Source organism: Ahaetulla prasina, chromosome 2 (assembly GCF_028640845.1).
Source record: "Ahaetulla prasina isolate Xishuangbanna chromosome 2, ASM2864084v1, whole genome shotgun sequence".
Classification (NCBI taxonomy): domain Eukaryota; kingdom Metazoa; phylum Chordata; class Lepidosauria; order Squamata; family Colubridae; genus Ahaetulla; species Ahaetulla prasina.
The window spans coordinates 106950374-106977056 of NC_080540.1; the positions used below are offsets into that span (position 1 = coordinate 106950374).

Consider the following 26683-nt stretch of genomic DNA (forward strand, 5'->3'; position numbering starts at 1 on the left):
AATATCGGGATCACTGTTGCTTGTCAGTGAAACACTTATATGCCTTACTATATCCTGTGTGCTGTCTAAATGTGCCCTATCCTGTAGAGAGGGATTCAGGTCCATCCTTAGAGATGAAAGAATATTGCTTCTTTTCAATATCAATTGATATTACCTCAGTTTACACAGCATGTCTTTCTGGGTGCCTCTCTGATTAAATTCTCCATCTCAGGGTCATTCCTAATATTTCGGGCAGGTGGACAATAGCATGTCCACAGGATAAAACAATCTGGAGAAACTGATATCATAACTCACAGTAATTACATGGAGGTGGTTTTTCCTTTTGAGAAATTTGCTTTATGGGTCATCATGCTTTCTCTGTCACAGAGGCATAATATTCTAGGAAGCAGTTCCCATTTTTTTCACAGTTTGTATCTAATGATGACCGTCTATTACTGGTTTTCTTTCCTTTCTTTATGCCTGCATTTCAAGTCTGCTATCATCCACAAAAGTTTATCCCACAAAATAATCTTTTACAGTATGGAAATGAGACTTTCCATTTTTGTTTCAACACACAGCATCCGTTACCTATGTAGAAATCATTCAAACAACACCCCCCCCCAATTCACCCATTCATTGATTTCTTCTTGAAGGAAATTAAAATTGCAAAATGCCACTGTTATAGTGGCAGTGTTATGTGGATAATTTTCTGTTGATCATAATTAATATTATTTAGCTTATTACAGCTATGATAGCTATTTTATCACCAATGACATCACTGACCAAAGGCAGTGTTTAGGTTTTCACCAAATATTTTGGTGAAAACCTAAACGCCGCCTGTGAATGATCATTGTTATTTACATGTATTTTTGCCATTCATTTGCTGATGAATGTTTAGATTTTCTTTACATCCTTATACTTCACAGACCTACTAATATAACAATGCAACAAGCATTTGGGAACAATTTGAAACTGCTAGCATTAGTATAAAAACATTAATATGGGATTGTCCCTCAAATATTTTTGCTGCTTGACTTTCCTTTGGCTATCATGTTCTACTATTAGTTTATGCTCTATTTCTGACCTATCACTTCTTGGAGAAACAAAAAAAAAATAGTCATCTCTTCAGAATAATAACATCATCAAACAACAACATCTGTCTATCCCAGGGTCCTTGGGAAAGACTTAATAAGTGGAAAATATGCTAAATCCAATCTGAATATCTGTTTGACTGTGTGATAAACCATAATAATTGTTGCTGTTATTGTTTATTAAATGTATATGTGGTCCGACTCCTCAGGTCTTCAGATTCATTGAATGGTCCCCCAAATCAGCTTAATAACTTTTTGATGGTAAATTCAAGCAGTTTGGTTCCATTTGGACAAAAAGGGTTCCGTCCCTTTTCACTGAATTTCTCCCAATAATGTTCCATGTCTCCACTATGCGCTATACCAGCAATCCTCAGACTTTCTGGCTCCATGGACTGGCAGTGATGGTGGCAGTGCATGGCAGCGGGGGGAGGGGATGATTTCACACATGCTTGTCTGCTGCTTGTGTGGACCATTTCCCAATGGGCTGCCGATTGGTCTCAGTCCATGGACCAGAGGTTGGGGACCCCTGTGCTACGCCAATATTTTATCCAATGTTTAAAACCTAAATGGATAGCATTTAGAGAAAGCTGCACTAGAAATTCTAGTTTCCAATTTTGTACCTGGTTTGCAAGACTTCATGAGTATATTTTTTCATCATGCCAACCTTCTTTATAACTTCAGAGTCTACTTTAGATATCTAACATAAACCTTGTTTGAAAAGTCCAATCAGACTGAAAAACACACATGGGGGAGGGGGGAACTCCTATATCACCTTTGTTCTAGAATTACAGTATAGCTAGAGAGAGAGAGAGAGAGACAATAAGAGAATCAAGAAAAGTTTAGGCTAGGAGAAAGAAATCATTTTGCATGCTGCTTTTCATCTGCTTACGTGCTTCTTAGCCTGGTCAAATAAAGTTTTCTCAAACTAAAAAAATCACAAGGTAATTCAAGCCAAGCCCGGGAAGTGCCTTTGTCTCTCTTCAGATTTTGAACCTTGTCGGCTGCAGCCTGCCTGGAGCGACTCCATCCTATGGGTTCAAAAATACTGCCTTCCAAATATATATATATTTTTTCCTTTTGCTTCTGCTGCATTTGTCACTGACTGAGTAGAACTTATCCCCTTCAAGCATGTGTTGGTGCAGGAGAACTGGAGAGGAAGCAAATTATTACAAACAACTTTCCCTAAGTGAATTCATTTACGTTCCCAGGCATGTAGCTGGCAACAGCATCCAGGCCTCACTCCTTTGCCCCCCTCCCCGCCTTTCCTTGGCCTCTCCTCCCCCCCCCCTTCCTTCTTTCTCTCTCCCTCCCTTCTTCCCAGCGTTAATGACTTCCACATGGGTCTCTGGCATTCTGAGCATTGTCTGAAATCTCCAAATTTAGAAGAAATATGAAAATTGTCAAGCACGCCTTCCTTAGGGGGTAAAACCAACATTCGCTTGAACTGTTGCAGGTCAAGGCAGCAATGCCATGTGACCGAGCCTTAGCGAATGGTCTGCTCAGGGCTCCTGACAGATGTGGCCGACAGCCATCCAGCATCATCTTTCAGCTCATATAAGGTAAAAGTAAAAGGTTTTCCAGATTTTAAGCAGTGAGGAAAGAGGACCACTTGTGGCAGCCGCTTAAAAGAGGGGTGGCGACTCGGATGTTCCAGTAGCCCCTCTATAGTTTGAACAGATGAAAAGGTCCCCATCTTCTCCATCCATTCCGTGGCATACGACAGGTATGGGCAGAGATTTTCACCTGTTGAAAGTAGGTATGTTTTTAACTGCTGAACATTTGCAGAACAAAATTTCTCCTCTCTCTCTCTCTCTCTCTCTGTGTGTATGTGTGTGTGTGTGTGTGTGTGTGTGTATTTTTATATTTCTCTATCTCTCTCCATCATCTGTATTAAGTTGGCTTTATGGCTTTAGTTACTTGTGTCATTATTTGGGTAATATGGAATATCCTGATGGAACAAATGGTCTGTGATTGAATTCCCCTTTCTGTTCTTAGACTAAACATAGTTTTATATGCTTAAAGTCACTTTGCCTTCAATTTTTCATCACTTTCATAACTTTCTGGGGGGGGGGGGTTGACCAGAAAAGAAAAAGATTGGGATGCCCTTCAAATTAAAAAAACGGAAACAAAGAAGCAAATAACATGACCATCTCTTTGTGACATGACCATCTCTTTATTTCAGCATCCTGAGGTTATTCTTTAGAGTGATGATTTTTGATCTTGAGCGTTTCAGGGCACAAGTGAAAGAGTAGAAAGATTTCAGTTAGAAAACTGAAATGGTTTTTAGGATTTTAGGACTGTTAAGCCTATAGCTGCTCCTGTTTCTCACCGCCATCCTCCCATGCTGTGCACCAAGCACAAAATGCCTACAGAAACTAGTATTGATGTGACCCTGTACTTTTCAAAGGAAGATAAAGCAGTTCATCTCTGATGATTGCCAGACACTACAAAGGCAGACTCTAAAATGCAGATGTCTCATAGAGTTGTTCTGGTATTTGTTTGTTCCAGAGAATGTGTTCCAGGCTGGAAAATAAAAACCAGAAATATTTCCAGCTGAGACTGCCCTCCTCAGCTCCCACACTGCAGTGGAAAAAGGCAATAGATCACTGTGCCTTCCCAGGGCTCTGTCGCCAAAGTGGAGCCAACCTAGAAGCAGAGGTGCTGCTAAAGTTAGAGCAGCAAAAAAGCTTCACAGGCATTAAACAACCCAGTGGGAAAAGGTGTCTGGTTTTGTCCATTTGTTTCACGCACAGACCCAGCTCTTCTGGTAATGTGATCCAGGCCAGAACCAAAAGTGGAGACACTGACTATTCAATCCGTCCCTGAATAATCAGTCTGCCAAATTTTCTAGCAGAAAGGAAAGATTTTTCATAGCAAGGGATTTACCCCTGTTTATCCTGTTGGTGTTTTAGAAGTCCTTGGTTATCTCTGAGCTACGTTGTTCTCTTGTGGATGTTTCATTACCCAAACTAGATAACATCATCAGTGGTAGTTATGATGTTATTTAGTTTGGGTAATGAAAAGTTTGCAAGAAAATAACCAAGCTCAGAGAGCACCTAGGACGCCTCATTTCAACCCTGAACTACAAATATTCTCCTCTATCAGCAATGTTTTAATAATGCCGGTAGAAATTAAACATGTTTCGTTGTTGTTAATAGATGAACACAGTTCTTTCCAAAGCATCTCAGATATACACAACTACCTCTCTGCCAATCACCTTGATATCTGGTCACTTTCTTTTTTTTCCCCCTCCCTCATTAGATTATAGGTAGCAATCTGAGCAGTATTGATGTTTCTTTCAAAATGTTAATATCTGATAGGAAATGTGGTATTTAAAGCACTGAAGCCAAAAAAAAAAAAGACAGCTGACAAGGAGGGAATTCTTTTCTCGCTATAGTGAAATAAAAACATTGCACATACAGATTCAGATTTCCCAAAGCAATTATTTATAGGAAAGTCTGTGCGTCTAGACGGGGTACAATGTTAAATAGTTTCTGGAGAGAGTAATATTTCCTTTCCTACTTGTGAAAACGGGGTCTGGAAATCATTTACGGTTTTCCTCCCCATCTTACTTTTTTTTTAAAAAGAGCAGTTTATAAATCACATTTACAACTTTAAATAGTTCAGAAACGTATTCAGATTCTGGTGAAAATCAAATAAAATGCCTCCTCATTTTCCTCAGCTTTTCCAAAACAACATTTAAATTTATCCCTCCTCATAAAATGTCATGGAAGAAGTACAGATGTCCTTCCCAAGGCTGACCCTAATCATTATGAATCCTATCTAGTTATTTCTTTTCTATTCTTTTTTTGTATTGTAGGGAAGCAACCAAGAACTGATCAACTCTGGGTGTGAGATTTCATAATAGTGAAATCAGAAATGATTCATGACTGAATTCAAATATCATTTTTTTTAAAGCTCATAATGCAGGAAAGAAAGCAAAAGTTGATGTAAGTTAGCATCCTTCAAGCTACCAGACAATATTCATCAGATACTGCAGTTGTTTAGAATTGTTAGTCAGCTGTACTTATATCTGGAAGACATAAGGCTGGTGAGAAGCTGCTGTAGATATAATTATGAAAACACTCATAGGTTTTAATGCCTTGACCATTTTTTTCTGTTTTGAAAATATTAGCCTAAACACTGACTATAGAATGCAGCCGTCCACCTCCTGTGGAATAATTGTCTTCATATTTTATGATGTTCGCCATGGGTCGATGGAGAAGGACAATTCCATCTGCTGTCGGACCTTTCACTGCTGTGATGCCCAATCGCAGATGTTGAGCTTAGGTTCCAAAGGTTAGGTGCTGACTTTTCCATAAGTTATATTCAAATACTGGAGAAAGGAACATGGATGGGAACCTACCTTTTCGTATAATTCGGAGCATATAACCCTATGTCTGAATCTATTAATTAGAATGGATGCAATGGTGTTAGCTTACGGTACATTGTGCCAGAGATAGTGCATGTATTTCCAAAGGACAGTGTAACTTCATTTTACTACACATTATTGGTGGAACAGTTGCAGTGACCCTTATAGCCCCTATCCCTATCTGGGGATAGGGGCTATTGAAGTAAATGAAGTAACAGAGTTGGAAGGGGCCTTGGAGGTCATCCAGGTGAACCCCCTGCTCATGCGGGAGACTTGCTTGGGTTACGGTTAGGGAAAAAAAGCCAAGACGCTCAACTTCACTGGCTGCCTTATAGGATCAGGGCCGAAGGTTCGGGCAACGATGGGTGGCAATCCTAAATGCACTTTGAGAGGGAGAGAAATTCCACAGCTGGGAGCTGAAAGGCGCTTCAGGGATTGTCTGGGATGGGGGGGAAAGTCTCTCAGCCCCCTTCGAATTGGGATCTTTCCCAATAACCAAGACAGTTTTCACTACATCTTCCCAGGAGTTGAGCTTTTAGTAAATCTGGGCTAGTTCTGCAGCCAGAAGTGATAGAATTGGTCTGCTTATATTTTAATGTAATATAATTTATATAAGAAAGTTACAACACAATCTTATGCATAATTAGTGGTGCATCTACATCTGGCTGAATCCCAGAAAGACATGAATAAAATTGCAGTCTGAGCGCCTTTGTTAACAAGATTATAAGTGAAGGGATTTGGCAATGCTCAAACAAGGCAGACCAGATTCTGAATGATATCAGTTCCTAACAGGATCAGCGCTAGTAATTCATCAAAAATCCCCACAAAGTTCTATCCAAAACTGTATCTCTGAACATCATTAGATTGCTCATTTTCTTCCACCGTATCATTTTCTCCACCTTCTAGTTGTAGGTAGCAATCTCTAAGATTGTGAGAGGGGAGATCGGATTCTCATGTGCTTTAAGACAGGGGTCTCCAACCTTGGCAACTTTAAGACTTGTGGACTTCAACTCCCAGAATTGCTGGCTGAGGAATTCTGGGAGTTGAAGTCCACAAGTCTTAAAGTTGCCAAGGTTGGAGACCCCTGCTTTAAGACAAAGGGAGCTCCCCCAGGGCCTCTAGAAGTCTTTTTGAAGCACTGTGTGGTTGTCCTTACTTTTGCATTCCATCTTCCCTTGTTGTCGGCCAATGTTTCCTCCAGCTAGCAATGGAAGAATGTTAAAAAAAAGTAGCTAAATAACACTCTGTTCCCCTCTTCAGTCTTTCCTTATACTATAATTGCAATGGACGAGAGGGCACCATTTCTAGGCCGTCTGGCAGGAGATGCACGATCTTGGGAATAGTAGGTAGGATATGGTAGGAGTTGCTCCCAATGGGAAATAGGAAATCTTGCAACTCAAGAAAAAAAAGTTGTACAGCATTTTTTGTTATATATCCTCAGAAGCTGATGTCAAGCCATTAGTTAACCATGTTCCCAAGGTCTTCAGAAACCCTGTATTATTATAGGGCCATCTGAATGGTGCCAATCTCAGATCAACGCAGCCGCACATGCAGAAGGGGCCCAAAAGAGTACTTAGTTTCACACATATAACATAGAAGATTAGTGTAAAATTAGTTGGAAGGCTCTTATCTTAAGCATCAGCAATCTTAAGTTTTGGAACTAACAGTTCCTCTTAGGCTATTCTAGAGTAGCGTCATTGTCATTTCTACACTATTCCAGGGATTTGACATATATAGTTGAATGTTAACTATTTCTTTTCTAGAAGACAGGGAGAGTGGAGAGTCTCTTTTACATATGCAATTCTGGTTAAAAACAAGATCCTCGTTTTAAAAATTTCTATTTCATTAACATATGTGACTTCCTCCAAATGATGTTTGACAAGAGGGCTGAGAATTTTAAACCAGTAGAATTAGGAACAATTTCCTAATTCCATTTGCTTTTAAAAGTCTACAACACCCAAGGGAAAGTACTCAAGTTATTAAATCAGTTACAACTCTGTGGTACAGACATCCTATGCATACAGCATATTTCTCAACTGTTGAAACCACTTACTAATCATTGTGACCACAATAAAATGTGGGCCAATATGATTCTCCTTGTGACTGAGCTGTGATTGGAATCCATTACTCATGTTCATATTCTTACAAGGTTATGACTGCTATTCCATAGTCTGGTGTCACTGGCTTTTGCTTTGGGTCAAATAAAATAAGTTCTTCTAGTATACAGGCAGTCCCCGGCTTATGAAGGAGGTCCATTCCTAAGTCTGTCTTTAAGTTTATTTGTGGGTAAGTCAGAACAATTGTTTAGCATCAGTTAATCAAATGTGTGTATTTGTATATAGTATATATTTGGCTTGGTGCTGGAGAGGGTTTGATTCTATTGCTGGAGGGTAGGAAGGTACGTTACTACTGGACTTAATTTCTTGAAATAAACATCAAGGGAGGTTTGAACAGAGCTTATCTTTTTCTCATCATAAATGGCCTTATATCAGGTAGCGGTCTCAGTAACTATTTATTTATTTATTTATTTATTTATTATTCGTACTTTTATACCGCCCTATCTCCCTAGGGACTCAGGGCGGTGTACAGCCATATTAAAAACATATATATATATACAAGATAAAACATTAATTTAAAAAGCTTATTACATAGGCCGAATATTAAAATACAAATGTAAATAATAAAACCCAAATTTAAAACCCAATTTAAAATTTAAACATTTAAAAAATTTAAAAATCTAGTCCAGTCCTGCGCAGATAAATAGATGTGTCTTAAGCTCAACTATCTTTGATTAACTTGATGAACCTCTCTAAATTGAGATCTTGCGCATCTATCCTTTGCCATCCTGCTTCAAAGAGACCAGAGACCTTAGCTAACTTTTACATCAAAAATCCTTTTTGGGTCTGGAGTTTTTGGGACCCCATCTTAATCAATTCCTAGCATGTACTACTCTAGTTCTCAATGGGTCAGTTCTTCAGCATGGGAGTTGGGTACATCATTTTCACAAATGTCTAATTGCACTTGCCAGATGCCACAACTTGCCTGACGCCAACAATGCTATCAGCTGTCAATCCTTGAAAAGCATGCACAAATTGGGGATACAATTTTTTCCACATATACAATTTATTCCTTTCATATTTGGCTGCTTTGCCTCATCCCAAGAATCAGCAATATTTTTAATGGGATCATAGATGCTATAATTCCAATAGCTCTTCACATCAACTTGCATAACATGACCTATTGTAGAAAGTCTGCCATGAATATTGGGCCTTTAAAGAAGGCTACGATCCCCTGATCCATTGGCTGAAGTAGCAGTAGGATGCTGGGGATAAAAATGTGACCTTTATATTGGTGTGAATGTCATCTAAAGTGCTTGGATGTCCAGGTGCATTGTCAAGCACAAGAAGAATCTTGAAAGGGATTTTCTTGGCCAAGCAATAATGTTCAACAATAGGGACAAAATGGTTCAAGAACCAATCTAAAACGATGGCAATTGTAACTGAATTGTATCTCTTCCTGTGCCTTCCAAGGAACAGGAAGAGATATTTTCATGATATAGCGGAGGGTCCTTGGATTTAGGAAGTTTGATCTTGATCTTGCAACCCCTGGATTTGTTACACTCAATAACCGTAGCTTATTCTTTGATACCTCATGCCCTGGTGCACTTTCTTTTCCTCTTTCAAAATGCTCTTTCAGGCATTCTTTACCAAAATAAGCCTGTTTCTTCTTCATTAGGTATTTAGTCTGGTAAATAGCTTCCCTCCTCAATACTTTTTTTCTCAGCAAAATCATGCACAGCACTTTACATCAGTACTTCACCTTGACCTTCAATACTATGGAAATTTTCCTTTATTTTGAAATGATTGAACCGAACCCTTCTCACAACAAAGCGTCATGCATTTGTTATTACGAACGGTAGTATGTAACTCAAATGTTCAATATAATAGCTTTATAGCAGTCCTTTTGTAGGTGGAAGTTTTCTGTGAGTTGGATGCTTAATCTAGGAAATGGCTATCTTAGGACTATTGGAAAGCAAAACACAGCCAGCTCATCTAATAAGTAGATAAGAATAAAATGTCAGCCAAAAAGAAGAATGGAACATTGGCGCAGCACAGAAAAAGGAGGGGTTCTGAGAAACATATTGGCAGGCTGGATTTTCTGAACTAGGATAAAGTAAGGCTGGAGAAAGTGGTGGCTCTGAGACAAAAAGGCTTGAAGGATTCCTGTCAAACTCAAGGCCTGTGGGACAGATCCGGCCTGCGGGGTGTTTAAATCTGGCCTGCAGGGCCGGCCTGGAACCATCAAAAGACTGGCCTGCAGTTCCTCTGCTGGCCAAAATGGGCCATGGAGGGGCCACTGCGCCCTCCCCCGTAGCCCATTTTCAGCCTCCTGCAGCACTCTGCCAGCCAAAAACGGGCTGCATGGAAGCCTCACGGCCTGATTTTGGCTGGCAGAGTACTGCAGGAGGCCATGGAGGCTGAAAATGAGGCACAGTGGGGCCACACACAGCCCCACAGCCCCCCCCATGCCCCGTTTTGTCTGGTAAAGTGCTGCAGGAGGAGTCCATCCCATCTCTCCCCACCTCCACTCCCCGTGCCCACCCCCCCACCCCAGCCCATGAAGAACTACAATGCTGATCCAGCCCTTGAAGAAATCCAGTTTGCCTTATATGCATTAAGTCTGCATTAGATAAATTTGTTTGAGCTTAATATTGGCAAGGGGAAGAAAGGAAGGTCTGGGTGCAATGCCCCATAGACAGGGTACACAAATCCCTTTCAGATAGTTACCTATCTTCTCATTGGCCAGGCTGCCCAAGACTCCTGACGGTAGACTTCAATCAAATAAAAAAAGCTAGAAGTTTTCCACCTGTGTTGTAGTGCTGTGGCTTGGGAAAGACAAGGTTTAGCGGAATTATTTTTTAAAGTATAGTTAATTCTTGCCATTTATTTATCAATTTCAAATTTTATGTCTATATTGCCATGTTTTTGCTTCTGTTCCTGTATTTTCTCCATACTACCTGGGTAAATTTGTTCCAAATTTGTAAACATTTGAATGAATGAAAATAAAGTAAATGGATTGCTTTGCAATGAGATTCAATAAACAGGACCGGAAGAAGAAACAATCCATTTTCTTCATCTGCCCCCTAATTCACATCAAATTTTGTGCTATTTCAAACAATTTGGAGTCTGGCTGCTTATATGGATTTAAGAACAAATTGATTCCAACACACTATGGAAGAGAGGGTCACACTGAATATCTGGACAGAATTTTTTATTCTTTCTCCTGTCCAGAGGGATCAGCAGAAGGTTACCTAAAGATTTGTCACTGAAGTGAGCAAATACTTTACATAAGTAGGTGAACTTTTTCAGGGTTCTTAACTATGGCTATGGTGACTCACGAATTTGTAAGTCGGGGGAAAATATTATATGTAATTCACCTACTTATGTCTCATATAATAAAGGTCAGGATTTTCTGCCAGATCTCTGGGTGATCTGCAGTTGGTTAGCAAGGATGTGAAGCTCTTCGTTGTTGGCCAAATACAGCAGATAAAGTTCTTGTCCAAAATTCATTGCTGTAAAACAGCAGAGCTGTCTTTCCTTAAACAATATTATTTTGAGGTAGCTAATAGCCACAAAAGGCACAATAGTGGCATGGGGAAATCATCAAGAACCTGAGGCTAGGATGGGTTTTTTTTTTTTTACCTTTTAATCATTCTTTTAATGATTTTGGGGGTGGGTGGGTGTGTGTTGAAACTAAAATAAGTTATTGAAAAGCTCATAAAGCCTACCAGAGTCTTAAGACAGCTATTTTATTTCTTTGTTTGCCTAAACATAAAGAGAATATCCTTTCTGCATTCATCTGTCTGGAGGCATGATCCTGCGCAGTTCCAATGTTCACAACCACATTACTAAAGGACTTCATCAGAGGTTGTGGACTGAGGATTCTGGCTATTTAAAAAAAAAAGCTTTAGAGAAACTGTTGGTAGATGGGTAAAAGGGCCAGGAACTTTCCAGATGGGCCTACACAGTTGTTCTCTATTTACTCTGATATATAGACACTACTCCACCCTTAACAAAGTCTGCATATACAGTTCTGCACAAACAATTTCATATGAGCTTTTTACAGTGTCTTATCTGTTGCGCTTCCGTCCTCCCTCCCTCCCTCCCTCTTCTCAGCTTCTTTATGTGCTTTCACTTTGGGACTCATTTCTTTCCCAGGGAGGAGGATGGGAAGAGGGGGAGGGGGTGGAATTCACTTTTGGCTTCCAATGTTTTTGTCAAGCTGCCTTCCCTGACTCTTTTCTGCAAACTGCGATCCTTCTCACCGGCTACTTTACTTAGCCGATCACTCTCTGGGGTCCTGTTGCTCTTCCCAGATCTCTACCCTGAACATCCCTTCTCCTGGACCCACACAGTATGTCCGGTCCACCATAACTACTCCAGGAAAGCCCAACGACCTTCTCCTCCATTGCTTAATATTTCTGCTCTTTAGGCTATAAGGCAGATGTATCTGCATCCAAGTGTTCTAACTGGGTACAAAACTTTCAATGTCTCTGAGCCACTGAGCCTGAATCTGACCCATAAATGGTGCATATGCTCTCAGTGTATGTAAAAGAAAAGGAAGGTTCATCAAGAATCATAAGGTACAACACTTATTGATAGTCATAGGGTACAAATAAGCAATCAGGAAACAATATCAATATAAATCGTAAGGATATAAGCAACAAAAGTTACAGTCATACAGTCATAAGTGGAAGGAGATGGGTGATGGGAATGATGAGAAGATTAATAGTAGTGCAGACTTAGTAATAGTTTGACAGTGTTGAGGGGAATTATTTGTTTAGCAGAGTGATGGCATTGGGGAAGAAACTGTTCTTGTGTCTAGTTGTTCTGGTGTGCAGTGCTCTGTAGCGTCGTTTTGTGGGTAGGAGTTGAAACAGTTTATGTCCAGGATGTGAGGGGTCTGTAAATATTTTCACAGCCCTCTTTTTGACTCCTGCAGTATAGAATAGAATAGAATTTTTTTATTGGCCAAGTGTGATTGGACACACAAGGAATTTGTCTTGGTGCATATGCTCTCAGTATACATAAAAGAAAAGATACCTTCATCAAGGTACAACATTTACAACACAAATGATAGTCAATATATCAATATAAATCATAAGGATTACCAGCAACAAAGTTACAGTCATAGAGTCATAAGTGGAAAGAGATTGTATACTGCAGTATACAGGTCCTCAGTGGAAGGCAGGTTGGTAGCAATTGTAATCTTTGCTACCTCATTTTGCAAGTAAAGTCCAAAATTCTCTGACACCTTCCTAAGCTACCTGTGGGCATTTTGTAACTTTATATTTCTGTCAAGTTGCCTCAGTCAGATAAATTCTTAGGGTTTTTCTGGAAAGTTGTGTTCCAACCTAGCAACTCATTCCTGTTCTGGCCACACATGAATGCAGTCGCATCCAACAAGGGACTTGTGTAAAAAGAATTGTGAGCTTGATTTTGGTGCCAATTACAAGTTTTCTGAATTCATAATGTGTCTTAATTCTTAACTGAACTATTTTCAACTAGGGTTGTGATTAGTGGACTTTGGGATTCTAGTAAAAGGGGAAGTACGTCCCTCTTAACAGATCTGTCTACTCGTCCCACAAGAAAATTGTGCCATTTATGGACAGCTGTCCCACCTCTTTGAAAAGCACAGAACTGGCATCATATCGGACCATATTCTATCATTACTCAGAAGAGTTCATTTCTATTCCATCATCTATTTATGGTCATTGGGGAGGCCTTTTCAGTCTCTTCCCATATATAAATGCTGCTATTTGAGCCAAGAAGCAGTTACGGGGAAGCCAGCAAAGTTTAGTTTACCTATTGCCCATTAAAGGAAATGTTTTACAAATAAGAATTGTAACCATCCCCCCCCACCCCACCCCGCTCTGCTTGCCTTTCTCTCCCTTATTCTTTCAAGCACAAACTGGTATGATGAAAAGAAGCAACACCCAAAGGGGTGGAAGAGAGAGATCAGATTCAATCATTCAAACCAAATTAGAATTTGCATCTAGAATATTTACTGATCTCAATCCCAAGTCCACCATGCTTGTTTGAACAGAATAATGTTCTGTCTGTCCCACTGTCCCACTGTGGCCTTATTGATAAACCCTGGGACCAATAAACCTGAACCAATAATCTCTACTTGTCTCTATGTATAAAGGACACTATTTATGACCCAGTGCCCCTGGAGAAACCACACTCTCTACTTTTGTATTTTGTATATTTGCCTATTTATTGCTACTGCTATACATACTTCGAATTCTCAAGGGAGAAAGGTGAATTCATACCTTGCATTAAGCCTTTGTGTACTTGATACTTACTTATAGTTTGTACTTGCCCAATGTCATTTCTAAAGCATGGAGAACAGGAACCTGTTTTGATTTCTATGTCTTTGTCAGTAAAATATTGAAAAATATTACACACACACACACACACACACACACACACACACACACACACACACACACATATATATATATATATATATATATATATATATATATTTGTTTTCTGAGGTTTTCGCGGGTGTTTGTATGTAGGTCTTTGGTTATTCAGGTTTTCTCCCGCGTAAAATTGGAAGTGTCTTGGCGACGTTTCGACGAACCCATATATATATATATGGGTTTTGGTATGTTCAGGTCTTTTCCTGTGTAAGATTGGAAGTATTTAGGTAACGTTTTGATGAGATCTCACTCATCATCTTCAGGCTTTGGCTTTGTTCTTATGTTTGCTCACTTTGCTCACATAAGAACAAAGCCAAAGCCTGAAGATGATGAGTGAGATCTCATCGAAACGTTGCCTAAATACTTCCAATCTTACACGGGAAATTATTATTTGGGTTTAGGGATTCTGTTTTTTGTAAAATCCTGATCACAGAAGAAGAGCTTTCACATGAGTAAACTATGTGCACCTTGTCTCTATATTTCATGACTACTAAAAGGTCGAAATTTACCGGTAAATCAAAATTATTTCTGACCCCCTTGTTCTGTGACTTCATGTTATTTCTCAACGCAGCAATATATTCACTTTGGGAAAAAACACTGAACGTTCATTTTAACAGAGAGCAAACCCCACTCCCTTCTAGCACTGAAGATGTCACCAGGTTATCCATTGGAGACATAGTCTTCAAGCAAACAACCCAAATCAGAGACCACCAAGGGCTTATCTTATGTCTAGTATTGGTAGCCATCATCTTTCCAAGTGCAGGAAACTGGGAATCACATGGATTTTTATCAGGATTGCTCTGACCTTCTCCAGGGACTTCCTTTCACACTCCTCTTGTACTTTTGCTCAGTCTGTGGGAACAGATGGAGGTCACCAATCAAAAGAGAACAGCCTTCCCCAGTGGACAGTTCCTGATGTGAACTGAGCCTTACTGGGAAACAAATCTTGCTAACCATTTCCTTTATTTTAGGAATGCAATATGTAAACAAGCAAGAAGTGTCATTTACAGACACCCCAGTTCACATGCTTCGAAACTAGAAGCCTTCTTGGTTTCTAGTGGTTGTTCTTGTGGTTTAAATTTTCTATTTCTAAAATAAAGAATTGTTATAAAAGCAGAATTCTGATAAGCGAAATGTCCCCATTTTCATCCATAGTTCCCCCATAATATTTGTAAACATTTTAAAGTGTGCATCTCTAGGATGTTCATATCAACCCACTTAATTTCTGTTCCACATGGAATGGGTGTAATGAAACAATAATAGCTCTAAAATGCCACTGTCCACAAATATAAAATGGGCACATGTCATCTTTTAAGTACTTTCTTGGAAGAATTCCAAGAATTCTGAGCCTCTGGTGGCTCAGCAGATTAAGTGTGTCTGTTATTAACACAGCTGCTTGCAATTACTGCAAGTTCAAGTCCCACCAGGCCCAAGGTTGACTCAGCCTTCCATCCTTTATAAGGTAGGTAAAATGAGGACCCAGATTGTTGGGGGCAATAAAAGTTGACTTTGTATACAATATACAATTGTATACAATTGTATACAATTTGTATACAATATACAAATGGATGAAGACTATTGCTTAACAGTGTAAGCCGCCCTGAGTCTTCGGAGAAGGGCGGGATATAAATTCAAATTAAAAAAAAAAAGAATTCCTGCTTTGATTAAAAACATTATACATCCCTATCGTGATTGAAAGATGTCCAAATTGCATACACACATCACACATACAAACACACACTAGTGGATCTCAAATAACTGCAGACAAAATTATTGTTTGGTTCCTTTATATTAAAGCACTAACATCTATAAAATTATGTCTCTGTCAACACCTTTAGCTAAAAGACTTTATATAGTCCAAACAAATGAGGCACAATGGAAATTTTAAATTGTCCAGGATTTTAAAATTTTCCAGGATTCAGGCGATTTTAAATGACAACCCACCAAGGTAGACAGTTGTGGGAACACTTGAAAGAGTGACAAAAACAAGATTAATTCTGGAATGAAGAGAATCAGGCAAATAGGACAGAGATGAGGAAGAAAAATTACACAGGAAGGAGCTGTCAGTCACCGAAAGCACATTTTGTCCTGTACTGGATGGTTGGGAATTGCTCTCAAGGAAAAAGAAAATGTTTCATCCTTTTTCTTGTTCTAAGAGCAGCAGTTCTTTCTTTCTTGTCCTGCTACCCCATTTATGTTACAGAATGCTGGCTATGTAGTATGACATTTAGCCCTGGGTTAAATACAAGGTCAGTCCAAAAGCAGCAGGAAAGAAAAGCTTCATTTTTTTTCTCTGACAAGTATTTTTTTTTCCCTGCTGGAGCACTCCCTCCTTCCTCAGTTTCATACACACCACTATTCTCTACTGTGGATTTAAGATGTAGCTTTACTGTCATAAGCCAGCATGTAGTTATCTATGTGCTGCTAAGCAGTTTCTTTCTGGGTCTGGAGTTATACCAAAGTAGCTAGAGTGAATGTTAAACCCTTTTCTGCCACCAGTGCTGCTTTCTAAAATGACTAAATCGCTAAAATGACTAAAAAATGGTGAAATTCATTTTTTTTACTACCGGTTCTACAGAAATGAATGGTGGCTTGGTGGGTGTGGTGTGGCTTGGTGAGTGTGTTGTGACTTGGTGGAAGTGTCTTGGTGGGAGTAGCAGGGGAAGGATACTGCAAAATCTTCATTCCCTCCCCACTCCTGGGGGAAGGGTATTGCAAAATCTGCATTCCCACCCCATTCTGTGGCCAGCCAGAGGTGGTATTTGCCGGTTCTCAGAACTACTCAAAATTTCCGCTATTGGTTCTCCAGAACCTGTCGGAAGCTGCTGGATTTCACCCCTGGACTAAACTTTATCTCAACAGTGCATTTTCAAAAGGCAACTGGACTTTGCTTTTCCTTGAAGATGTTTCACTTCTCATCCAAGAAGCTTTTTCAGTTCTCTGAAGAAGCTTCTTGGATGAGAAGCGAAACATCTTCAAGGAAAAATGAACTTCAGTTATCTTTTGAAAAAGCACCGTTGGGACAACCATGACCTGGATGACTGAGAATCTCCATAGACATTTAACTAAACTTTAGTTTTTAACTGAAGGATATATCAATGCAAACACTGACTTTTACCCCAGGAGGCAAAAGCTAAAGTTTTGTATATCAGTATATGATAACATATGCTATCAAAATATGATATATACTACGATGAATCTTTCCATCTTAGTTTCTCTCAGACTTCTTGTTTCCAGTTTTATTAGAACTTGTTTCATAAACTATTTCCAAATTTAAGATAGGTGAAATGTCAGATGAACATCTTGGGTTAGGGTTAGCGGTGTTAGACAGGGATGGGCTTCAAAAATTTTAGCAAGGGGTTCTTTGCCCGGTTGCTGGGTGGGCATGGCCATGGTGGGAGTGGCCTAGTCAGACTCCTGCCCCATGGCGGGGGGGAGCATTTTTGCCTCCCCCCGGACTCCAGAGGTTTCTTTGAGCCTCCGGGAGGGCAAAAACGGCCTCCCCAGGCTCCTGAGGCCCTCTGGTTTCCGGTCTTCCCGAACCCCCGGTAGGCCCATCTTTCACCTTCCCCGAGCCTCCACCCACATCTTGCACTTACCTGCATCCAAAATGGGCTGTGTGGGGACTCCTGGGAGGGGAAGGGTGGGCGGGGCCAGCCAGGAGTGGGATTTGGGGGTTCTCCAAACTGCACAGAATCTTAGCTAGAGGTTCTCCCAAACCCCTGCGAACCCCCAGCAGCCCATCCCTGGCGTTAGGCCTCCTTTTCCCAATTGTTCTCTCCACCTCATTGTTCCTTGTAGTTCTCCATCAGTGATTTTCCATGGGTTTGCTGTCCACACGAGACCTCAGAAAACAAAAGAATGAGGAGCATCTTTGTTCTTCACTCCAATGTTTTCTCATTCTCCACTCCTTGCTTTTTATATAATCCACAGTTAATCAGGGATGGGCATCCTGCAGTCTTCCAGCTGTTGTTAGAGTGCCATTTTTGGTTACCCATCCTTGCTATACTTTCTTCACACCCTAAATCACTGAACTTCTTTCTCCAAACTGAAAAAGAGCAGTTTTCTTTCTATCAGTTTTGAAGTGGGATTCAAATGTGCTTTTTGCCATTTAAATTTAACCATATGTATTTTCACCTGACTAATACATACATACAATACATACATACATACATACATACATACATATATATATATCCTGTTTCGATAAAACTACATATGTGCAAATACTGATCCATCACATCCCATGCAATGCATGCAGTTTCTTTAAAGAATTAGAAGAGTAAAAACGGTTTTTAATCGACACAATGAAAGTACTCTATAATTCTGATCATTTGATTTTGGAGAAATTTTTAAAATAATTACAGAAAACAACTACATGTATTTATGAACTATTTACAAGTCTATCTGCATAGCACTAACCCTGGCATTAATAAACAAATAAATAAATAACTCATCAAGTTCACATTGCATTCCTTGTTTATTTACACAGCGCTTGGTGCCTCCTCAACCTCATGTTCACGGCACATTGTTTGACATTGATTTGGTCCTGTATTTAAAAGAAAATCAGAGAGGGAGGATGCCTTTGATCTTCAGCAGAGAATGCAGTTTTCGATCACAATGCTAAAACAGAATGTCTGGTCCCAGAAGTTGTGTGCAAACCCTGATGACAGCAAGGGAGAAATGAAAGGGGAAAAATGGTGTGTGTGTGTGTGTGTGTGTGTGTGTGTGTGTGTGTGCAGTACAGCATTCATTGTTTCCTAAGCACTAGTTCCAAATTGCATCCTCTGTCCACAGAGGCCATGAAAACCTGCTCTTTGTTCTTGGCATTACAGTTTATCCCAGAAAACTCAAGGAGGAGAAGGAGGAGGAGAAGCAATAGCAGCTACGTCCCTCTGGGCCCCTTGGCTAAGCCCCAGGATGGGAGATCTGGACTGTGCAGCTCCAGGAATCTGCCATTTTTACCATAAAAGGGCAGGCATTTCTCAACTCCTGCAGGGAGGATGGGAAAGGAAAAGGCAGAGCTATTTATAGTCCTTGTAAGGGTCTGGGCTTGAACTCAGGGTTAATCAGCCTGTGACTGTGGGACCTGATTGGGATCTTGCTTTGTTTTCTCATAAGCATTTGATCTGAAACCAGAAACCCTGGAGTAGAGCAGGAGACTGATAAATAGTGCTCTCTAACCCCGTTTCCTTTGACTTCTGAACTCCAGAGTTTCTAGGATAGCTTTGCAGGACATTTTTATCCTTGTATGTTAGCACACCGATGCAGAATACATTGGTTGTACTAAATGTCAGGCTCCATAGGCAAGTTATTCTTACGTGACATTTAGTGTTCAAATTGGTTGCTATTTTTTTTCTAAACGCTTCTTTACTCATTTGACCCATGACTTTTGAACGTTTGTAAACAGTAAGATTTTCTCTGGAAAAAAATATTAATTAATCAAGCATGTTGCGATTGGCCTATGGGACCTAATTTTTGGTACACCCTGTACGTAGACGCAGAAGCACTTCTTCCAAGGAACAAATTTGCGAGCTTTTGCGAGCTGCAGCAAAATTTATCAGATGCATAGAGTGGCTGGACTGAAGTAGGATTCAAATGAGTAAGGCAGGATGGGGACAATTCAGACGAAGAATTCTGAATTCTTGAATTCAATTTTGAAGCAACCTCTGGTTGTTAAGACAAATTGCTAAATATGAGAACGAAGCTTGTATAGTTCCCCCAGTTAGAATAAGACAGAATTCTGTCTTCAGTTGAAATGCTAGAAATTACTCTGGAATTTAGAATGAAAGTTTATTCCTTGCCTTCAAGCTCAGCTGATTGGCAACAGGGCTAGAAAACATAAACACCAACAATCATACTCTACTGCTGCTATCTAAATTGATGAGCACCAGTCTTGACAATAATTGGCCCTCTTAGTCCTTTAAGGTGAGAAACAATGCTAGCATGCTTAACCATGGCTCACTAAGTAACTTACTTGAGTGGGTTTACAGGCATAGTAAGCCAATTATAGCATGGACCTTTTCTGCTAACCTTACTGTAAATCCTAACTTTCCTTTCAGCGAGGCCAATAGCTCAGGAGTGTGCCTCCTTGCGCCCCTTCTGATTTTCCCAGCCAACCATGTTGTGTTTACACTGGGTTTTCCACCCTGACTTGGTTGTTGTTGGGTTTTTGTTTTGTTTTTTTGCATCTCCTTATTTGGCTTTAGACAGTTGTCTGGGTCTACTGTACTCTTCCTTCTGTACCTTAATCTTGGATCTTGATAAACTAGTCTCATTCTTCAGTCACAGCAACATGTCAAACCTCAAGATTTCCTCAGGGGGAGGCTATGACAGCATGAGGCAAATAAATTGGTTTTGTTGGAAATTGTGAGTTTGCCACTTTTTAGCCTTAGCTTTCTAGGTCTTTGTCACTTTCTTGGAAGAAACAGAATTTAACCCCAGTTTCCATGGAACTCCATGGCTGAACCTCCTTTGCACTAGTCTTTGGGATTAACGTTTGCAATTCTTGTAGAAGTTGAATTTGCAGAAGACCAGGTAAATGAAGCAGGAAATGGCAAATGCAAGCCACCGCCTTCTCCTGGATCTCTGATTTTGGGGAAGAAAAGAATTAAACAGGGATAAAATCGAACAATATGCAGTTGTACATAGTCACATTAATAGTCTTTCATTAGTTTAATGCAAATTAAATGTAAATTGCTATATTAAATTTTGCTTTGTCCTAGCTAGTTCATTTTCCTGACCTCACTTGGTGTTTGGAATGGGACCTACGATATATCACTGAAAAACAGAGTGTGCCCTTCAGTAGGGGGATAACTCATATTTTTTATGTATCCTTAACCTATGCCAATACTTATTTGGGGACAATTGGTCTATTCCTCTATCCACTCCCTAAAGGCAAGCAATAGGCAGATTTACTTGGGTACCAATATTCCTAATATTCCGGTGCTGCTTCTCCCAGTCCTTGTCATCTTTTGTGACAAGCAGATCACCTGACTTATTTGCTACAGGGGGAAAAAAGCCAGTCTGCATAATATAATATAAATGAACAGAGAGATATCACACACATAATATAATATAAATGAACAGAGAGATATCACACACATCCACCTCAGGCTACCTCTGAGGTGTTTCAGTGAGTGTATTTAGAAAATTGTCACTGTTGGGTTTTCATCTGTGCAAGAAGAGCACTGAAATACATTGACCTTCTCTAAAGTTCTGAGGGAAGTGTTTTAGCTACATCTCCCATAACTTTCAGGTTCGGAATACAGCTTCAACCTTAAGCTGATGGTTTAGGTTCAGGAGAAGCTGAGACAGGCCAGCCAGCGCTTTGTTTTCTCTTCCCAATTCATGAATTTCACAAGGCAGATGCGAAGGTTCCGTTTATAGTCACCGTCTTGGGTGGAAAAAATGAGCTCCCATCTTTCCCACAGAATGTGGAGATAACTCTAGGACTATTTACAAACTGTCTTGAATGTCCTCAATAATTTTCCCATCCAGCATCAGAACTGGAATGACTTCCCGAGGGATGCTTCTGCTCCAAGTGCTGTAGGATGCCCAGCCGCACTCCAGTTTACTAAGAGAATGTGGGGGAAATTCATCCATAAATTCAACTCCCCAAGGGCAGGCAGCTGAGAACTTGATTTGGGCCTGGGATCAAGGGAGTGTTTGTTTTTCCAACAGAGCCTTGTGGGTCACATTCATGGTTAGCTTTGAGGGAGGGACAGGATGGAATCAAACAGGAGCAGTATCCAAGCCGAATTCTGCTGAACCTAGAACAGGCTTATAATATTAGCTGCTTTCTATTCAGAGAGTTTTGAAAGAAAAAAAAAGGCAATCATTTGGGGGGGTGGTCTTTTAAATTCCACAGGTCTCCCTGCTATTTATGCTCTTGGCTACTTTGTATGTAGATAAATATCTTTTTCTTTTTCTTTTTCCATTGGTGACCTGGACCAGCAAGACCTTATTTTGGTTTCATGGTTTAGAATAGAATAGAACAGAACAGAGGTGGAAGGGACCTTCTAGTCTAACCCGCTGCCTAGGCAGGAAACCCTATGCCACTTCAGATAAACAGTTATCCAACTTCTTCTTAAAAATTTCCAGTGTTGGAGCATTTACAGCTTCTGGAGGCAAGCCGTTCCACTGATTAATTGCTCTAACTGTCAGGAAAGTCAGGAAACTAACGGTTTATATTATACATTTCTGTTTAATGGAACTTTATTTTTATATTGACAGAATTTCCCCATCAGGTGATTTAATGGGTGGGGCATCTGCATCTAAGGGGCAAGTGCAAGGGAAACACGTTAGTTCTATGTTCAATCACTTGTGTCCGTGACAAAGACGCTTAGAGCTGCTTTGTAGTATGAAATGGACTAGCACAGTTTGGTGTCCCAGTTAAGGAGCCAGGCTACAAACCTGGAAGCTACAAGTTCTGATCCTGACTTAGGCACTTTTATTATTTTGCTGGGTGACTTTGGGCCAGTCACTGTCTTTCTCAGCCCAAAATCACCTCACAGGGTTGTTGTTGTGGGAAAAATAGGAGGAGGAAGGAGTATTGTGTAAGTTTCAGCACCTTGAGTTATTTATAAAAATAATAAAGGTGGGATACCAATAATAAAACAAAAGTAAAAATATATAAATTTTATAAACAGATAAATAAATAAATAAAATGACTACTGGATAACACCAAAGAAATACAGAGAATTCAAAATCTTTGGTGCTATTTGGTGTTCACCCGGATTTTCCCAGTCTTTGTTGGTTTTTTGGTTTATTGGAATTATACTCTACCATTGTCAACAGATGCTCAGCAATTTACAATGAATACAATAAAATAATAATTTAAATAATAATATAGAGCATCAGTGTTAAGTGCAACAACTAAATCGGAGAGAGTGAAATAAAGCGGTACAAGAATTTCAATGAATCACTTCTCAGATGAACTAATTTTAGTTAGCGTGATTGTGAAAATGCTTGCTGAATTAGTCATTTTTAATAGTTTCCTAAAGGTCAGGGAAGGAGGGAGGGAGGAAATGGGTCCCATTTTTCAATGGCACCCATTCCAAAGCAATGGAGCTGCTAAAAAGAAGTATAGCATTCCCTGCGTTCCAGCGTGTAGAATCACTCTTGGATATTTTCCTACAAAATCTGACAAATTGAGCCAATCTATTTGGGAGAAACCATGACTCGAAGGGGACTATGGTTCAATATCAGCATTTTAAACCATCATGGAAAATCAATAATCAGGGCACAGCCTGCAGCATGGAGCTTTCATGTTCCCAATGTTGGGAACTGGTAACTTACCTGATCCAATACAATCTGGATCAACTGTGATTTCCAAGCATTCTTCAAATATAATCTCACGTAAAGCAATAATCCAATCAAGTAGTGATAGCACTTGAATGAATTACTGTAGCTAGGTCTTCTTGCACCAGATAGAGTTGAAAAAGGTGCACCAGCTAAAGTTGGGCAAATATTCTGCTAGTCACATCCTTCACCTGCCATTCAAGCTGGAGCACCCAGTTGTGAACATGGGTCTTGTCTGCACTGTTCAAGGACAGTGCCTGCACATCCATAGATAATCCTAGTGTCAGCAGAGAACCCCATTATATAAAAAATGCTTCTTGTTGTGGTTCACCAGCAACCTGCGGAGCAGTGAGGAGACTGGGGAGGACAATGGGTCAGTCCTGGAGTCAGGTGAAGGCCCGGACGAGGGATCTGCGTCGGAGGCAGAGATGGGGCCAGGGCCATCTGGGAGCCTCCAGAGTCAGACAGCAGAGAGGCAGAGGAACAGGAGGAGCCTGCCCTAGTGCATGCATGCGAACAGCTGCCAGAAGGCAAGAGCAGCTAAAGCAAAAAGGATGACTCGGGAGTAAGCCCAGGAGATGTTGGCCCCTCCCATAAGGCTTAAAAGAGCAGCAATGGCTCTTGGGTTCTTTATAGGAAAGCAACGTTGCTACAATTGTTTCTTGTTGGCGCCTCCTGTTTCTGAACTTTGTGGGGTTCTTGCCAAGAAAAGCCTTTGGCAGGGTGCCAAAGAAGACAAAGGTTTGTGATAAGGCCGAAGGACTTTTTCTGAAGGACTTTGTTTTGGACTTAATTTGGACTAAGCTGAGAATGAAGTAATTCTCAACTGTTCTAATAAAATATGTTTGTTTAGAACTGATTGTGTCTGGTAATAACTATTTGGGCCTAGGTCACAACACTTCTACCTTAATAGGGTTCCATGCTCATCCATTCTCTTCCATCCAGACTTTTCTATCCTCCAAGCACAGGGATGGGATGTTGACAGCAACTCCCTTATGGTATGGGGTGATGAGATAAACTTGGGCGTCATCAGCATTTTGATGATGTCACACCCCAAAGATTTGGTTGACTTTATCCAATGGATTTCATATAGTTACGTCCGCCAGTTGTATATTGGGGCAGTAACACCATGTAGCTGTCAGAGCATCAAAGGAATCAATTCCTTCTTGCCAAAGTAGCACTTTTTCTTTGAAAAGCAGTTCTTTCTCAGGGGATGGATGAGAATTATGCATTAAGGAAGCCATTCTGAGGGAGGGGGAGGAGGAAAGAAACCAACATTGACCAGAAAACAAACTGTGACTCACAGTATCCTGGATGCATTTTATCAGCAAATCTTTAGTACAGACTCTGTTGGTAATACTTTGTACGGGACCAAAAGCACCAGTTACTGGAGGAGAGAGAAGGAAAGGGAGAGATAGCAAGTCTAATAGCTCATCCAGTCTTGTGTTTCACATCACCATCATACTCTACATTTATAAGTACTGAGATTAAGGAGGCTTATTTCCAAATACGTGAACACAGTCTGCAAATTCATATAAATTGAAGCTTTGCATACATGGACCAGCTAGTTGTCCAGAAACCAACGTGTTTGTAGACTTCACTACATATTACTGTGGAGAGTTTTGGGGCTTTATTGATAGTTTTGCACTATATATTATCTTACTATTTTGAAATATCTACGTCTATCAGTTACTATCCTGTTACAAATAAATAAAGATTTTACATTGAGAGGCAATATGTGTCGTAGTGGTAAGTACTACAGAAAGCAACAGGGAAATATTTCGTCCTTGCTTGCTCAGTACATTTCCAGTGAGGATGGGGCATATACTCATTCATGTAAATTTGATGGGTTTCTGTCTGATCAAATACAGGTAATGATTGATTTCTTTAAAGGACTAAAAATTGGGAATAGCACTGGCCTGACCTTCTAGCCCTCAAAAGTACTTGAAATAAGTAGCCCCTTGCCTAGTTCTGAATCCAGGCATTTCTTATGTGAAACTGATGAGAGTGACCAATTGCCTCACGTATATATAAAACAATATTTCCTCCCATAACTTCCCAAAGATAAAGGCAATCTATTGTCAAGCTCAACTCCACTCCCGCTGACTTCATCCATGCAGTCTTGAATTGCCCTTCAATGTGATGGTGCTTTTTTGGGCTTTTGAGTGCATGGCAATAAGGGTTTATTTCAGGGTTCAAAAAAAAAATATAAGACAGGATCTTATTTTCAGGGAAACACAGTAAATAAATAAATAATCCAATGTTGTCAATAGCCATAGAATTTCCAGGTTGACTGTATTAATATGACGACTGTCTAGTTCAGAGGTCTACAAACTTGGCAGCTTTAAGACTTGTGGACTTCAACTCCCAGAATTCTCCAGCCAGCTATGCTATGCTGGCTGGAGAATTCTGGGAGTTGAAGTCCACAAGTCTTAAAGCTGCCAAGTTTGAAGACCTCTGGTCTAGTTGGCAATATTCAGAACAAGTAAAGAAATGGTGATTGATATATGGGAAGAAAGTAGTTCTTTTCTGATTCCTGGTGATTGACAGGTTCTTTTCTCTGTTTCTTAACAGGAAGGGCTCTGACATGTGGATGAGAGGCAGCAGCATTGTGGAGAAGACTGGAGAGTCACCCTTCAATGGCACAGAAACAAGAGGAGCAGAAAACAAAGTTCAGTTTATCATGCACAGTGGGGAGACTGACTGTTGTTTGCTCAAAACATTACTTTCCTTCAGTCATTTTCACTTCCTATCTTTTAATATGCCATGAAGTCAGGACATCGCTGTTCATAGGCTAAGCTGTTGAGATGCAATAGGTAATGCTGATCTGGTTCCCGGACATTATTTTTATTTTTGCTTGGTTTGTTTTTTTTGGTATGCTGCTCATATGAACACCAGCAAATTCCTCCATATACTCATGCTGAACTATGTACTTTTAATATATAGATATACATATTCAGCACAGTCCATTCATCTTATATGAGCAGCTTTGTAGTATAATTATTTGAGTGTGGGCTGGGCATAATAAATATCCTGCTGAGCTCAAACTAAAAAATTGAATCAGATCTCAGAGGTGGGGTTGGATGGGGGAAGTGTTCCAATATCTCAGGGGTTGCCACGAAGAAGAGGGAATCAAACTATTCTCCAAAGCACCTGAGGGTAGAACAAGAAGCAGTGAGTAGAAACTAATCAAGGAGAGAAGCAATCTAGAACTAAGGAGAAATTTCCTGACAGTTAGAACAATTAATCAGTGGAACAACTTGCCTGCAGAAGTTGTGAATGCTCCAACACTGGAAATTTTAAAGAAGATGTTGGATAGCCATTTGTCTGAAGTAGTGTAGGGTTTCCTGCCTGGACAGGGGGTTGGACTAGAAGACCTCCAAGGTCCCTTCCAACTCTGTTATTATGTTATGTTAAGTGATGTAGTTATTTCCTGGTTTATAAGCT

At 40.1% G+C, this 26683-nt stretch overlaps 1 protein-coding gene across 1 annotated transcript in view; it reads right to left on the bottom strand.

Moving 5' to 3' along the window:
• The window catches only part of IL17B (interleukin 17B), a 131066-nt gene that overhangs the window by 51739 nt on the left and 52644 nt on the right, over window positions 1-26683 (bottom strand). The window lies entirely within an intron of this gene.